Source organism: Bos grunniens, chromosome 6, assembly GCF_055505025.1.
Source record: "Bos grunniens cultivar Pamir isolate PY7600 chromosome 6, Bosgru_T2T1.0, whole genome shotgun sequence".
NCBI classification, from domain to species: Eukaryota; Metazoa; Chordata; class Mammalia; order Artiodactyla; family Bovidae; genus Bos; species Bos grunniens.
The window spans coordinates 54,670,180-54,684,590 of NC_141170.1; the positions used below are offsets into that span (position 1 = coordinate 54,670,180).

General features: G+C 35.0%; 1 long non-coding RNA gene across 2 annotated transcripts in view; it reads right to left on the reverse strand.

Moving 5' to 3' along the window:
• LOC147370739 (uncharacterized) overlaps positions 1–14,411 on the reverse strand; it is a 353,056-nt gene that overhangs the window by 47,136 nt on the left and 291,509 nt on the right. For both annotated transcript variants that reach the window (XR_015166164.1, XR_015166165.1), the window contains exon 2: positions 502–567. This is a non-coding gene — a long non-coding RNA (uncharacterized LOC147370739). The remainder of the gene's footprint in view (positions 1–501; positions 568–14,411) is intronic.

Below are 14,411 nucleotides of genomic sequence, written 5' to 3' on the forward strand. Positions count from 1 at the left end.
AACTGTTTTAGAAATTAGTTTGTGAACATTGCCTATTTATAAGCAATTTAACAATTCTAAGAAGATTACCCTGCTATCATTATAATTTGGCAATTCAACCCTAAATAAGTATCAAAATGCTTGGAGTATTGTCCAAACAAGGACAATGCTGAGTTTTTAAACTATTCAAATTATGATTAAATATTATATCTAAAAACAGAGAATCCCTTATCAAAAATAACTACCAGTTTTTTGAATATACAACATAGTTCAAAGATAAAGAAATATTTTCCTCTGTTGGATTTATCATATGTACATTTCTTTATTAAAGGAATGCATCCCTCTTATCATTATACAAATACATATATTTTGTGCAGCAACATTTATTTATAAATGAACCTAAAAACAAGAATTTTAAAAATCTAGTATAAAATATGCAAATATATATCACATCTGTATATTAATAACCCTAGCATTAAGCTGTATGATATAACTTATCTCAAGTAATTCCTAACCACCTACCAAAGACTCATCTGAAGTGCTGGTTAAAAATTCAGAGTATGGAATTCCTCTTTAGATTTGCTTTCTCTGTAAAAAAAAAAAAAAAAAAAAGGGTAATAACAAGTAATGCATGGGACTTTTGCAATAATTCTGTGAGAAAATCCATGTAAATCACTTAGCACAGTGTGTAATATGTAGTTATTGTTATGTTGTGTTGGTCCTAAGAATCTACTTTTCTGTTCATAACTAAATTGTAAGAACCATAGGTAATGGAGAGTTTATTATACTATTTTTAGTCAAAGGAATATTGGCTAGAATTATTATCTGGGATGTACCTATTCTTATCAGTAACATGAGAGTTCCCAGATGAATTGTTTAACAGAGAAATTTACAATAAGAACAAAGTATTAGAACCTCACCTAAAATAGTGTATAGTAAACCATATTAAGAGTTTAGTGTAACAGTATTAACATAATTTATAAGTAAACATTTCTAAGCATAATAGAAATATTGATAAAATAAACTTTATAAATTCACTTTTATCAAAATGTGATGTTAACAGAATGAAAATTCCAATCAGAATTGGATAAGGGAAAGGAAAGATAGATACAAGATACACAGGTGCATAGATGCATGCATACACACATATACATAAACAGAGCCCTTGCATGAATCAGTAGTAACTGTGTGCCCTAAGAAGCATGATTAATGTAATCTTTTGTAATGAAGACTAAACAATGTAAAGGTAGTCATATAAATATAGATAGAAATTGTCTAAAGATTTCTGTCTGAAAACTTCTTCAAAAGAAGCTGATTGGATTCCTGGGTTGGGAAGATCCCCTGGAAAAGGACATGGCAACCTACTCTAGTATTCTTGTCTGGGATACCCCATGAACAGAGGACCCTGGTGGACTACAGACGATGGAGTTGCAAAAGAGTTGGACACGAGTTAGCGATAACATTAAGATGATCCTAAGGGAAATGATTTTTGTTTCCTTTGAATTTTTTTCTGTCATAAAATTGTTTCTCTTCTATGTCCCATGTTATCCCTGAATTTTACCTTGTTTTGTTGTTCGGTCACTAAGGCATGTCTAACTCTTTGTGAACCCATGGACTTCAGCAGTCCAGGTTGCCCTGTCCTTCACTATCTCCTGGAGGTTGCTCAAATTCTTGTCCATCCTCTGTCACCCTTTTCTCCTTTTGCCTTCAACATTTCCCAACATCAGGGTCTTTTCCAATGAGTCAAATGAAATTTACCTTACTGTTGTGAAATTCACTAATTACTAAATTCCAAAATTTTTGAAGTTCACCATATGCCTCTGTTTACATTTAAGATTTTATTAAAGATGTATTATCAGTTGTATTCTTAAGAGCTGTTTCATTTTTACACTAAATTAGAAAATACCTCTTAATGACTCTCACTTCTTAGAAGAAGCACATGCTATGCTTTCAGACTGTTGCTTCTCTATGATGCTGTGGGCTAAACTGGTAGAATTGGTTTTATATCCTCCCACATTTACTTGAAAGAACTATATTCAAAATGAATGTGGTGTGCAAAAGGTACCCCGTGCCCAACTCTATGTACAAGAACTTGACTTCAAATACAATAAAATGTGTTGACATAAAATGATTAAAAGGTATACCATACAAAAGTGAATTTTAAAAAACACAAAAACTATATTACTATCAGAAAAAGTAGACTTCAGAGCAAAGAAAATTATCAAGATCAAAGAGTAATAATACTGACATAACTATAATCCGGTGCCTATTAAACAAAAAGTAAAGGAATACTAAATGGCAACACACTCTGGTATTCTTGTCTGGGAAATCCCATGGACAGAGGAGTCTGGCGGGTTACAGGCTATGGAGTCACAAAAGAGTCAGACACAACTGAGTGGATAAATTACAACAACCAACAATTCTACAAATATAAGTTAGAAAAGTTAGAGAAAATGGCCCAATTCCTTAAAATTACAAATTACCAAACTTTCTTCAACATGTAATGGATTAACTGAGTAGTTCTATAAATATTAAAGAAATTGAATCAGAAATATCTCCAGGCCCAGATAGTTTCAGTGGATAATTTGTAGAAAAACTATAGAAAACTTTGTTTGCAGTTTCTATGAAAGTTAAACGTATGATTATGATATAGCAATTCTATTTCCACATATATTCTCAACATAAATATATATGAAAGATATATGTGAACATATATCAACCAATGTTCCTAGCAGTTCTACTTGCAATAGTTAAAATCCCAGGAAGAAGTTTAGAACTCAGTCTTCTCTTTCCTTCAAAACAGCAACACTCCCTTGCCCCCAAAATGCACATAGTCAGTCATTCCTCAGTCTTCTCTTCAAAATTATGTAACTGCTCAACAGAATTTGAAAACCTGCGATCTTAGGCATATTAAGGAAATCAACATTCACTTCTAATTTATCTAAGATTTTTGAAATGTTCGCTTGTTTTCTTTTTCAAATATCCTTCTTTAATGAAACAGAATTAACACAAATTTATATAAACAGAATCTGTTCCTATAATAAATCTGTCTTCTCCATTAAACTGCAATATGAAATTGCAAATTTATTTATGCTTCTGAAACAAAATTGAGTTACTTAAGAAAGAAGTAAGACATAAAAAGAAATCTTGCAACCAAGTAACTTTCTGAAAAAATTAAAAAGATAAGAGAACCAGGGCTTCCCTGGTGGTCTAGTGGCTCAGAATCTGCCTGCCAGTGCAGGGTACACAGGTTCCACCCCTGGTCTGGGAAGATCCCAGTGCAGTGCAGCAACTATACCCTTGTGCCACAAACACTGAAGTCCACACTTCAAGCCCCTGAGGCACAACTGCTGAGCCCATCTGCCGCAACTACTGAAGCCTGAGCACCTAGAGCCCATGCTTCCCCACAAGAAAACTCACCACAGTGAGAAGCCCCCAGACTACAAAGAGGAGCAGCCCCTGCTCGCTGCAACTAGAGAAAGTCCACGTGCAGCAATGAAGACCCAGCACAGCCCCCACAATAAATATTTTTTTAAATGCTCCACATCAAAAAAAAACATTTTTTAAAAAAGGTAAGAGAATCAATATTCAAAATAATGCTCTTGTTCTTGCAGTCAGAATTTTCCTACATGAACTGTATGGCAAAATACAGATTTCTCCCTTAGCAAAAGAGTTTTAACTATCTCTCTACCAGACAGAACATTACCCAGCCTCTCTGGAACTAGTGATAGTTAACAGACAGACAATGGGTAATTCTGGGTAAATTAAAATTAAATCTGTTTTCTTGGACTTAAACTCTTACCTCCTTACTCAGGGTCTGAATGTCCTGAGAATAACTCAGCTTTGACCACATACTAAAATTAAAGGGGGGCTGAATGAAAAAGATTTAAGAAACGATTATGACAATTCCTAGATGAATCTGTGGAGTGGAGATATCCTACCTACATTAAATGTATGCTTTTATTCATTATATTCTGTGTTTCTTTGTTGTAGCCACTTAACTTACACTTTATTATGGACTCTACATGCAAATATCAATAATGAGTTACTATATAATGAAATCAATCTGAGTCCCCATCATGAAATTTCACTTCTGGTTCATCAAAGTGCTCTCACTTATAGGCAAAATCAGTGCACTGGCAAACGAATATTCACTTATAATTTACTTTCAAACTGTTTAATTTCACATCTTTATTACACTCCATAATTTGACATTCTTTGTTTTACTTAAAACTGATTTTATTTACCAGTTATTTTATACAAATTACTTAAGATACTTCACCTCCCTTATAAGTATTTCTCACCTGTATACATTCATACATTGTGAATGTATATCTTTAATATATTTAAAATATTTTATATGCTTAGCTTAATATACATTATATATACATCTATACAATTTTGTATTTATAAATAATACATATGCACTATATACTATGTGTATATTTGATGTATATTCACATGTATGTAGAAATATAGTTGTTTGTATATATGTATACACACACACACACATATATGAAGAGAGAGAGATCAAAGAAAATAGAAGGGTATAGAGGAGGAGAAGATGGAGGACAAGCAGGAAGAAGAGAGGGAAATAGAAGGAAAGACAGGAAGAGAAAGAAAAGCAGCTCCATCATGCAAAACACAAAGAATAAATGATGGACAAGACAGGCATAATATTATTTCATTTATAATCTCATTAGGGAGATAGGCATTAATAAAATTATACAATAAATATAAAATCACAAATGTGGTTAAGTACATAAGAGATAAACGATGCAATAAAATAGCTCTTAATAAAGAAAACGTCTAGTTATGGAGGCAGAGAAGGTTTAACTGGGGAAATAGCTATAGAGTTGAAATTTGAATGATGAATGAGAGATGTGTGTTTAATTAAAAGGAAATAGCATGTTCATATGCCTTCAAGACTAACTACAGGAATGCAATATGTAACTGGCACTGAAGGTAGGGACCAGATGGAGTCTTGCAGGACAGCAAGAGAAAATCTTCTTCTCCATCCTGTTTATTTACAAGTAGGGTTGCTGGTACCCTCCCAGTCTCTCTGCCCCTTATCCTCTTAATGTCAGGGAAGCTGAAATAACTTCAGAAAATTTGGTAACAATAAACTGGTCACGTTCAACTAGGTTCCTCTCCTCTCCTTTTTGGTAGTGAGTCTGCCAGCAAAGTTCCAGTATTTCTCACCATCCCTATTCCTTCATCCTTTATTGAGAAGATATTCCAGGAAGGGATTCCAGTTTTACCTGTAGTCGGAAGAAGGGAGGAATTTTCCTACTTTTGAAGTTAACTTACAAGTTCCATTTCCTTCCGCATACTGAGCTTAAATTTTTATCCCGCACCACAGATTTTATGAGTAAAATAAGTATTTTAACATGTATAATATCATGTATGAAACGAGTCGCCAGTCCAGGTTCGATGCACAATACTGGATCCTTGGGGCTGGCACACTGGGATGACCCAGAGGGATGGTATGGGGAGGGAGGAGGGTTCAGGATGGGGAACAAATGTATACCTGTGGTGGACTCATTTCAATATTTGGCAAAACCAATACAATATAGTAAAGTTTAAAAATAAAATAAAAAAAAATAATAATAATATTATGAGGATTACAGATATGTAAATATGCAAAGTGCCTAATATAGACTATGATGATGTCCTTCTGAAACATTTTGATTACTTTTACATTGTCTTGAAATGTCTGAGAAAGAAAGTAACTTCTTGGTGCCTCATTTTGGAGGAAGAAACTCTACTTTGACCTCCACTGTAGAATAAAACGCAAAATTTACTCTGTTGGATTTCAAAAAAGTAAAATCACTTTTCATTTCTCAAATTTTTGAGAGTCTAGAAGTTCAGCCAAAGTAGGCTTCATGACATTGTAGTAACATCACCAAAATATCAGAAACTTTAAAATTTTTATTTTATATTGGAGCTTGATTGATAAGCAATGCTGTTTGTTTCAGATTGACATGTACAGAAACTTTGAAGTTTCTTTTTTAATCATGCAATCTACTGTCTAGATGACTCCCTAGAGAAGCTGCCTTCTATATTTTGACTCATCATTCCAGGTTGCTTTGATTTTATGGCATTACATATTAGCATGTGCTTTCACTATTGCCGTGGCAGAGGAGGTGTGCACAGGTACTCATTCATGACTCTTAAATACCTCCACTTGGAAAATATATATGTCATTTCAGGTTCATGCTTCACTGGCCACTACAAACTATATGGCCATGGTCATCTCTAAAGAACATGTTCCCCCAAACAGAATAAAATCAGATACCACAGTGAACTCTAGTCGTGTCTTCCAATATCTTCCTTTTCAGATCATTTTTGCCTTGTCAAATTTAATATGAATAGCCTAAGGCAAAAGCTAAATTGAAAAGTGTACTCTAAGTATTCTATTCCCAAATCCTAAATCTAAATCACTTATCTGTGTTTTAATATCCTAGCATCTTACCATCCATTCATCAGTAAAAGAAGATAGAACCAATAATTTGGCAGTTGTTTGTTTCTACAAAAGATCTTTCTTACAAGTTTAAATGTAGGGATGTGCATTTTCTAAGAGCATATCTAGTCCTATCAATATAAACAATGTAGGGGATATGTGAGCATCTAAAACCATCCAATCCTCATTCATCATTTCCTTTCATTTCCTTAAATCTTTTTATTGACTCCCCTTTAGGATTTTAGTGTAAAAAATTATCCCTAATATTTTAATCAGTATAGCCTATCCCTCCATGTCCTAGAACTGGAATTAAAATTTGGGCAAGTTGCACAATAATGATATGGAAAGAGCAGAAAGTAATCCCAGGCTATCTATGAAGGCCATTAACAGCTAATGCCTATTAGGTCTATTCTGAGTGGCCAGAAAAAATGGGGTGAAGTGACAAGGGAAAATATCTCTGAAAATCTAGTTTCAAACATATTATTTTAGTGTGAACATAAATATTATTCGTATATTTCTGAAGTGTCTAAAATTATTAGCCAAATTATAACTTATTTAATAACTATAGTAAATAAAACTTCTCCAAACCACCTTGAGTAATTATTCTGTATATTTTAAAAGTGGTTAAAATATTCATTATTTTAATTGATCAATGTTACTGGATATCTATTAGTACTCTGAGCAATGTTATATTCTGGAAGAAATACAAAAATGAATAAGTGGTGATCTTTTATTTGGAGAAGTTAAAATTTTAGTTATTATGATTCTATAAAAGACATGAGGTTTCAAAATAAAGAACAGGCAAATACAAGCAAATATATGGTTTGCTACTGTAACTAGGAATGAGACAAAAACAATTTTTTCACATCTATAAGTTTCATTTTACTCTAGTGCTATATTGTGTTATGAAAGTGACTCATTCCCTTTTAATTAAAAGGATGAGTGCTAAGTTGCTTCAGTTGTGTCTGTGTCTGATTCTTTGCAACCCTACCAACCATAACCCATCAGGCTCCTCTGTCCATGGGATTCTCCAGGCAAGAATACTGGAGTGGGTTGCCATGCCCTCCTCCAGGGGATCTTCCCTATCCAGGGATTGAATCTACATCTCTTGCATCTCCTGCATTGGCAGGTGGGTTCTTTACAATTAGCACCACCTGATAGCATTTTACTTAATAAACCATGGAACACATTGGGTGGACTTCTCAAAAGCTATGCTCAAATTAATTTCCCTTGTCTTCCTCTACTAACAAAGCAGTAATACAAAAATGCATAGAATCCAAGACCGTTGCAGCTATTATCTGCCACATGAAACCCTCCAGAGGACCAGTCTTCCTTTGATACTCCCCCTTTTTCTTAATTTAATTGAGACATGCTCTCCAATGTACATCAATAATTCTATGATCATAACAGCCAAAATCACATGTTCAAGTTAGTAAATTGGGAAGATAAAGGATACCAAGTTGGTTGGCAATGCTGTATTAAGTCATGGAATGGCTCTGGATAACCTCTTCTGAATTTTTTTACATGAGAAATATAAGGCTATACGTATTAATAGTATAAGTCATAGTTGCAGGATTTTCCATAATTCTGAGCCAAATGGAAACATGGGATGACAGTCAGAAGATGGTTCCAAATGAGCTCTTAAAGAAGAATTTTAGTTTGTCCATTAACTATTTCAGTTCAGTTCAGTCACTCAGTCATGTCTGACTCTTTGTGAGCCCACGAACTGCAGCACGCCAGGCCTCCCTGTCCATCACCAACTCCTAGAGTCCACCCCAACCCATGTCCACTGAGTCAGTGATGCCATCCAACCATCTCATCTTATGTCATCCCCTTCTCCTCCTGCCCTCAATCTTTCCCAGCATCAGGGTCTTTTCAAATGAGTCAGCCCTTTGCATCAGGTGGCCAAAGTATTGGAGTTTCAGCTTCAGCATCAGTCCTTCCAATGAACACCCAGGACTGATCTCCTTTAGGATGGACTGGTTGGATCTCCTTGCAGTCCAAGGGACTCTCAAGAGTCTTCTCCAACACCACAGTTCAAAAGCATCAATTCTTCGGCGCTCAGCCTTCTTCACAGTCCAACTCTCACATCCATACATGACCACAGGAAAAACCATAGCCTTGACTAGATGGACCTTTGTTGGCAAAGTGATGTCTCTGCTTTTTAATATGCTGTTTAGGTTGGTCATAACTTTCCTTCCAAGAAGTAAGCATGTTTTAATTTCATGGCTGCAATCACCATCTACAGTGATTTTGGAGCCCAGAAAAATAAAGTCAGCCACTGTTTCCCTGTCTATTTGCCATGAAGTGATGAGACCAGATGCCATGATCTTAGTTTTCTGAATGTTGAGCTTTAAGCCAACTTTTTCAATCTCCACTTTCACTTTCATCAAGAGGAGAGGCCCTTTAGTTCTTTTTCACTTTCTGCCATAAGGGTGGTGTCATCTGCATATCTGAGATTATTGATATGTCTCCTGGCAATCTTGATTCCAGCTTGTGCTTCATCCAGCCCAGTGTTTTTCATGATGTACGCTGCATATAAGTTAAATAAGCAGGGTGACAATATACAGCCTTGACATACTCCTTTTCCTATTTGGAACCAGTCTATTGTTCCATGTCCAGTTCTAACTGTTGCCTTCTGACCTGCATACAGGTTTTTCAAGAGGCAGGTCAGGTGGTCTTGTATTCCCATCTCTTTCAGAATTTTCCACAGTTTATTGTGATCCACATAGTCAAAGGCTTTGGAATAGTCAATAAAGCAGAAATAGATGTTTTCCTGGAATTCTCTTACTTTTTCGATGATACAGCAGATTGAGGCAATTTGATTTCTGGTAGTTTACATTAATTTTGATCGGAGAAAATAAATAGCAAACTTTATACATCAAGATTGAAGTTCTCATTTATGTTTCTGAAATCTTCTCACTTTGAAAAATAAACTAAGTAAAAAGAATGAAAATGGAAGAACATTTAACCCCCTGGGTTTGTGGTTGTCTATCATCAACTTACATAGAGAAATTAACAATACACATGCTTGCATATTTAATATACAGAGAAGGTTGGTACCCAAAAGCAATTTTGCAAAGCATATGAGAAATTAATCAAATCTCTTTGAAATAAGATTCACAACACAGTCTCTCAAAGAGAATTTTCTAAAAGATAGCTTTAGAGCAAGGATATTCACCCATAGTCCAGCTGCTGAAGGATTAGATCCAAATCTTTGTATTTGACCTGTTGTTACCCTTCTGAAACATGAGAGTTTGTTTCTCTTATGGATTTGCTGAGAGGAAATTTGCCAATCTAAACCATCTGTCACTTACTGAAGAAAAGATTTATTATTTTCACTGAAATATTATTTATAACAAAAGACATAAATATAGGTTCCCAATACAACATGCTTTTCAGACTGCATTTCACTAACTGCACTTTTGTCCTTGCTGCAATCATCAAGGGTCAAACAACTTCCTGAAAAACTGCATCTAGGAAAGTCAAATTAGAGACTAATTCCTAGAGACTGCATCTAGGAAACTCAAATTAGAGATGGGAAGGCACACATAATTGACTGAGGATATTATACCCAGTGGTTAAATAATCTGCCTGCCTATGCAGAAGGTGCAAGAGACACTGTTTCGATCTCTGGTTTGGGAAGATCTCCTAGAGAAGGAAATGGCAACCCACTCCAGTATTCTTGCCAGGAGAATCCTGTGGACAGAGGAGCCCTGTGGGATACAGTCCATGAGGTCACCAAGTCAGACATGACTGAGCATACACATTACATTACATTATTATAACAAAGCTTTCCTGAATGTTGCGCAATCTCTGACTTCCTGTTAACTTAAAATATCCCTCAGCACTTATTAACTGAGTAGTTACAGAAAGGGATATTATTGCTTCACAGTCATTAGTGAGAAAGGAAGGTGCTGAGGAAATAAGCATTGACTGGATTGGGGGCAGCAGAGAATCTTTGTCAGTGATAATTACCAGTGTCACAAGTGTGATGCTACAGACTTGCATTTGCATTCAAAATGAAGGATACCATCCAAAGAACAAAATCCCTTTTAATTATGAATTTGGTTTGTGTCCTGGTTTATAAAGGTCCACTAGTTGAAAGGCTGGATATTGTGTAATTGAATGTTGTATTATCCTAGATGTTTTTATTGTGTGTGTGCCTGTATGTGCACATTATCTGTTTTAAACAGGACTTACATACTATGACATAGGGATAAATGTCCTTTAAGAACCTCAACCATATTTCTGCAAACCTATTTATTAATATGAATGATTACAGAACAGTAACTCAAAAATAAGATCTCAAGGGTGGCTCTATGCTCCATCATGTCAGGCACCTCCTTTTGTATAATAATAAGGTAATATGTCAGTGTAAAATTTGTACAGAGATGTAACTTTTAGATAAAACTGTGATGCTAAGAAGGTTTTAAAAAGCAACTAAAAAGCCCCAAAAGGATCCACTGTATTTTTCCCACATTGTTCATTTTTAGTCAAGTAATATCTCTAATCACCAACAACAGACAAGAGAGTGGGTAGCAAGTTGTGAAATAACAGTTTTAGTGAAGCAATTTCTTCCTGAAAAATAGAGAACTGACCTGAAATAGACAGGAGGCAGTATTGCTGATGGGTAAATGTGGACACAAAAATAAGGCAAACTTCGCCCCAGATTCAGCTCTTTCAGGAGGTCTAGCTATCTACTGAACACAAGGAAGATATTTTGTAACCTTGAGTTCCACCATCAACAGAAGGATTTCAGGCCCTCACTCAGTTCATGCATTGGAGAACGAAATGGCAACCCACTCCAGTGTTCTTGTCTGGAGAATCCCAGGGACGGAGGAGCCTGGTGGGCTGCTGTCTGTGGGGTCGCACAGAGTTGGACACGACTGACGTGACTTAGCAGCAGCAGCAGCAGTTTCTGTAAATATTAAACGAGCAATACATGTAAAGTATCCAGTATTGAGCCTACTGAATAACACCTGTTTAAAAAATACTACATCTGATTATTTATGTTACGTATAAAGCATAGGTAGGATAAAATAATGTAAAACAATTCTAAATAAAAATGTAGCAGTACATGTACGTATTTATTAATTCTCAAGTTTATCAATTCTTTATGCTATTGATTGTGAAACTTTATCATTAGTCCCTTCTTCTGAGATGAATGCCCAATTTCTAACTTACAATTAAGTAGTTGGACATCTGCACTTGAATTTCACTCAAGCATCTTAAATGTACTGAACTGACTCACCAATTCACATATTTCAGCATAATCACAAGAAAACACGTATAACATCATCACTCAGTTCAGTTCAGTTGCTCAGTCATGTCCGACTCTTTGTGATCCCATGAATCTCAGCACGCCAGGCCTCCCTGTCCATCACCAACTCCCAGAGTCCACCCAAACTCATGTCCATCGAGTCGGTGATGCCATCAAGCCATCTCATCCTCTGTCGTCCCCTTCTCCTCTTGCCACCAATCCCTCCCAGCATCAGAGCCTTTTCCAATGAGTCAACTCTTTGCATGAGGTGGCCAAAGTATTGGAGTTTCAGCTTCAGCATGAGTCCTTCCAATGAACACCCAGGACTGATCTCCTTTAGGATGGACTGGTTGGATCTCCTTGCATTCCAAGGGACTCTCAAGAGTCTTCTCCAACACCACAGTTCAAAAGCATCAATTCTTTGGTGCTCAGCTTTCTTCACAGTCCAACTCTCACATCCATACATGACCACTGGAAAAACCATAGACTTGACTAGACAGACCTTTGTTGGCAAAGTGATGTCTCTGGTTTTTAATATGCTATGTAGGTTGGTCATAACTTTCCTTTCAAGGAGTAAGTGTCTTTTAATTTCATGGCTGCAATCACCATCCTCAGTGATTTTGCTCTCATCAAAAACATTAAAATCTGTTTCCCTTCAAATTCTCTGTAAGAAATTTGCCCAAATCATCCTCAAAACTCCCTCCATATAACTATTCAGTCACCAAGTTCTAATAATTTTACTAATTTGACTATACATATAATATATATAAAATATATGTACTATCTTCCTATTCCAAATATCCTAGGAATAGTTCTTTAGTGCTACTTCATATCAATTCCTGGCTGCAGCTGTATAGATAGTTTTGAAATGCAGTTGTTCTTAAATAGCTTACTTTGTTCTTTTATTTTTTTCCCCATGATTAGAAACACTCTGACTGCATTTACTCTTCAAACACTATGTTTTAATGGTATCAAAATTCTTCCTATCCTTCTAACATACTAAGTTGTCATAAATGCTGTTGCCTCAATATCTGATAGTTTTATGATGCAATTCCTACTCTTTCTCTGGTGTTTATCTCAAATGGCAGTTCCCTTGGAAGGTCAAGTATGATATTAAAGTATTTTAGGTTTCCATGGATGCAAAGCATATGAAGCAAAAGGTCATAGAGCAATAGGGATGAAATTAAAGTATTTAAAAAATTATTAAAGTGGAATCAAAATGAGATTTATACAAAGAAAAGAGAGTGATTAGAGTTGGTGTTGCTGAACCTAAAATATTGCCTTTCATGTAGGAGATAATTAAAAACTATTTGTTGAATTCAAATTGCTTTCACTCAACAAATGTTTGTGGAACATCTATCATATGCCAATCATTGTTCTATGTTCTAAGAATAGAGTAGGAAAACTAAAATCTCCATCCTCCTAGTAACATAAAGAGTCTAATAGATTTTGGACATGTTTAATATAAAATTATGTTTTAAGGTTAAAAACAATGTTATAGTATTAAAAAACTTAAAATTAGAAGTGAAAAACTCATATTCTCTCACTACTTTAATAAAACTGTTACTTTCATATTGGAATCTTGGTAACAAATTCCCATTAATATTCTTCTCCTTTAAAAGTTCAATGTAAATCAATGAATGTACATGTTAGCACATGAAATACCAAAGAATTTTTGGAAAACGTTACTTTTCAAATATACCAAAAGTACCAGTTTTCTGGTACTCTTCTAATATATTATTAATAAAATGTGTTAAATATATATATACATAGCTTACATTTATGGATTTTCAACTTTAGACACTATTCATTCATTCTCTGACAGGGTCTATATACAGGGTCTATATACCCCCTCCCAATCCTTGTTTGTTATATGTACTATTATTATTTAGTTCTATTATTTACTTGTTGTTCAGTTGCTAAGTTTTGTCTGAGTCTCTGCAACATCATGGACTGTAGCACACCAGGCTCCTCTGTTCTCCACTATCTGCTAGAGTTTGCTCAGATTCGTGTCCATTGAGTCAATGAGGCTATCTAACCATCTTACCTTCTGCAGCCCCTTCTCCTTTTGCCTTCAGTCTTCCCCAGCATCAGGGTCTTTTCCAATGAATCAGCTCTTCGCATCAAGTGGCTAAAGTATTGGAGCTTCAGCAACAATCCTTCTATTATTTACATTAAACTCTAAATATAAAGTCTTTTTTCTTTTTCCATAAATGTTTACAGTATCATTTGACCATCTAAAATGACAGTTGGTGGTGCTAATACTCCTATTCTTTCTCCACATTGCATATCCTAAATATTGCTATTGACATTTTATTTTTACACAGTGAAGTTTAATATTTATTTTTGATTTCTTAATTACTACCAAAATTTATATATTTGGCCAATTAAGTCAAAAGCAATTAAAATGAAAGTGACTAAAAAATATTTACATTATTAATGGCTTACAAAGTCTCTCCAATATTAGACTTGGTAATATGTGATAATAAAGGATGTTTGTCTCTCTGTTTTCAAAGTAATTAGCCTAGAACTACATGAGCTAAAATACTCTCCCATTTTAGGTAAAATGCATAATAATTTTCATTATTTAACGATTATTCAAAATTCATGACACATTTTGCCATCATCTTGGACAATCATTTTTGTACAATTTTTGTTTTCTGAGTTTGTTCATTGTTTCCTTTTTGTTATAATGCTGGATTTTCT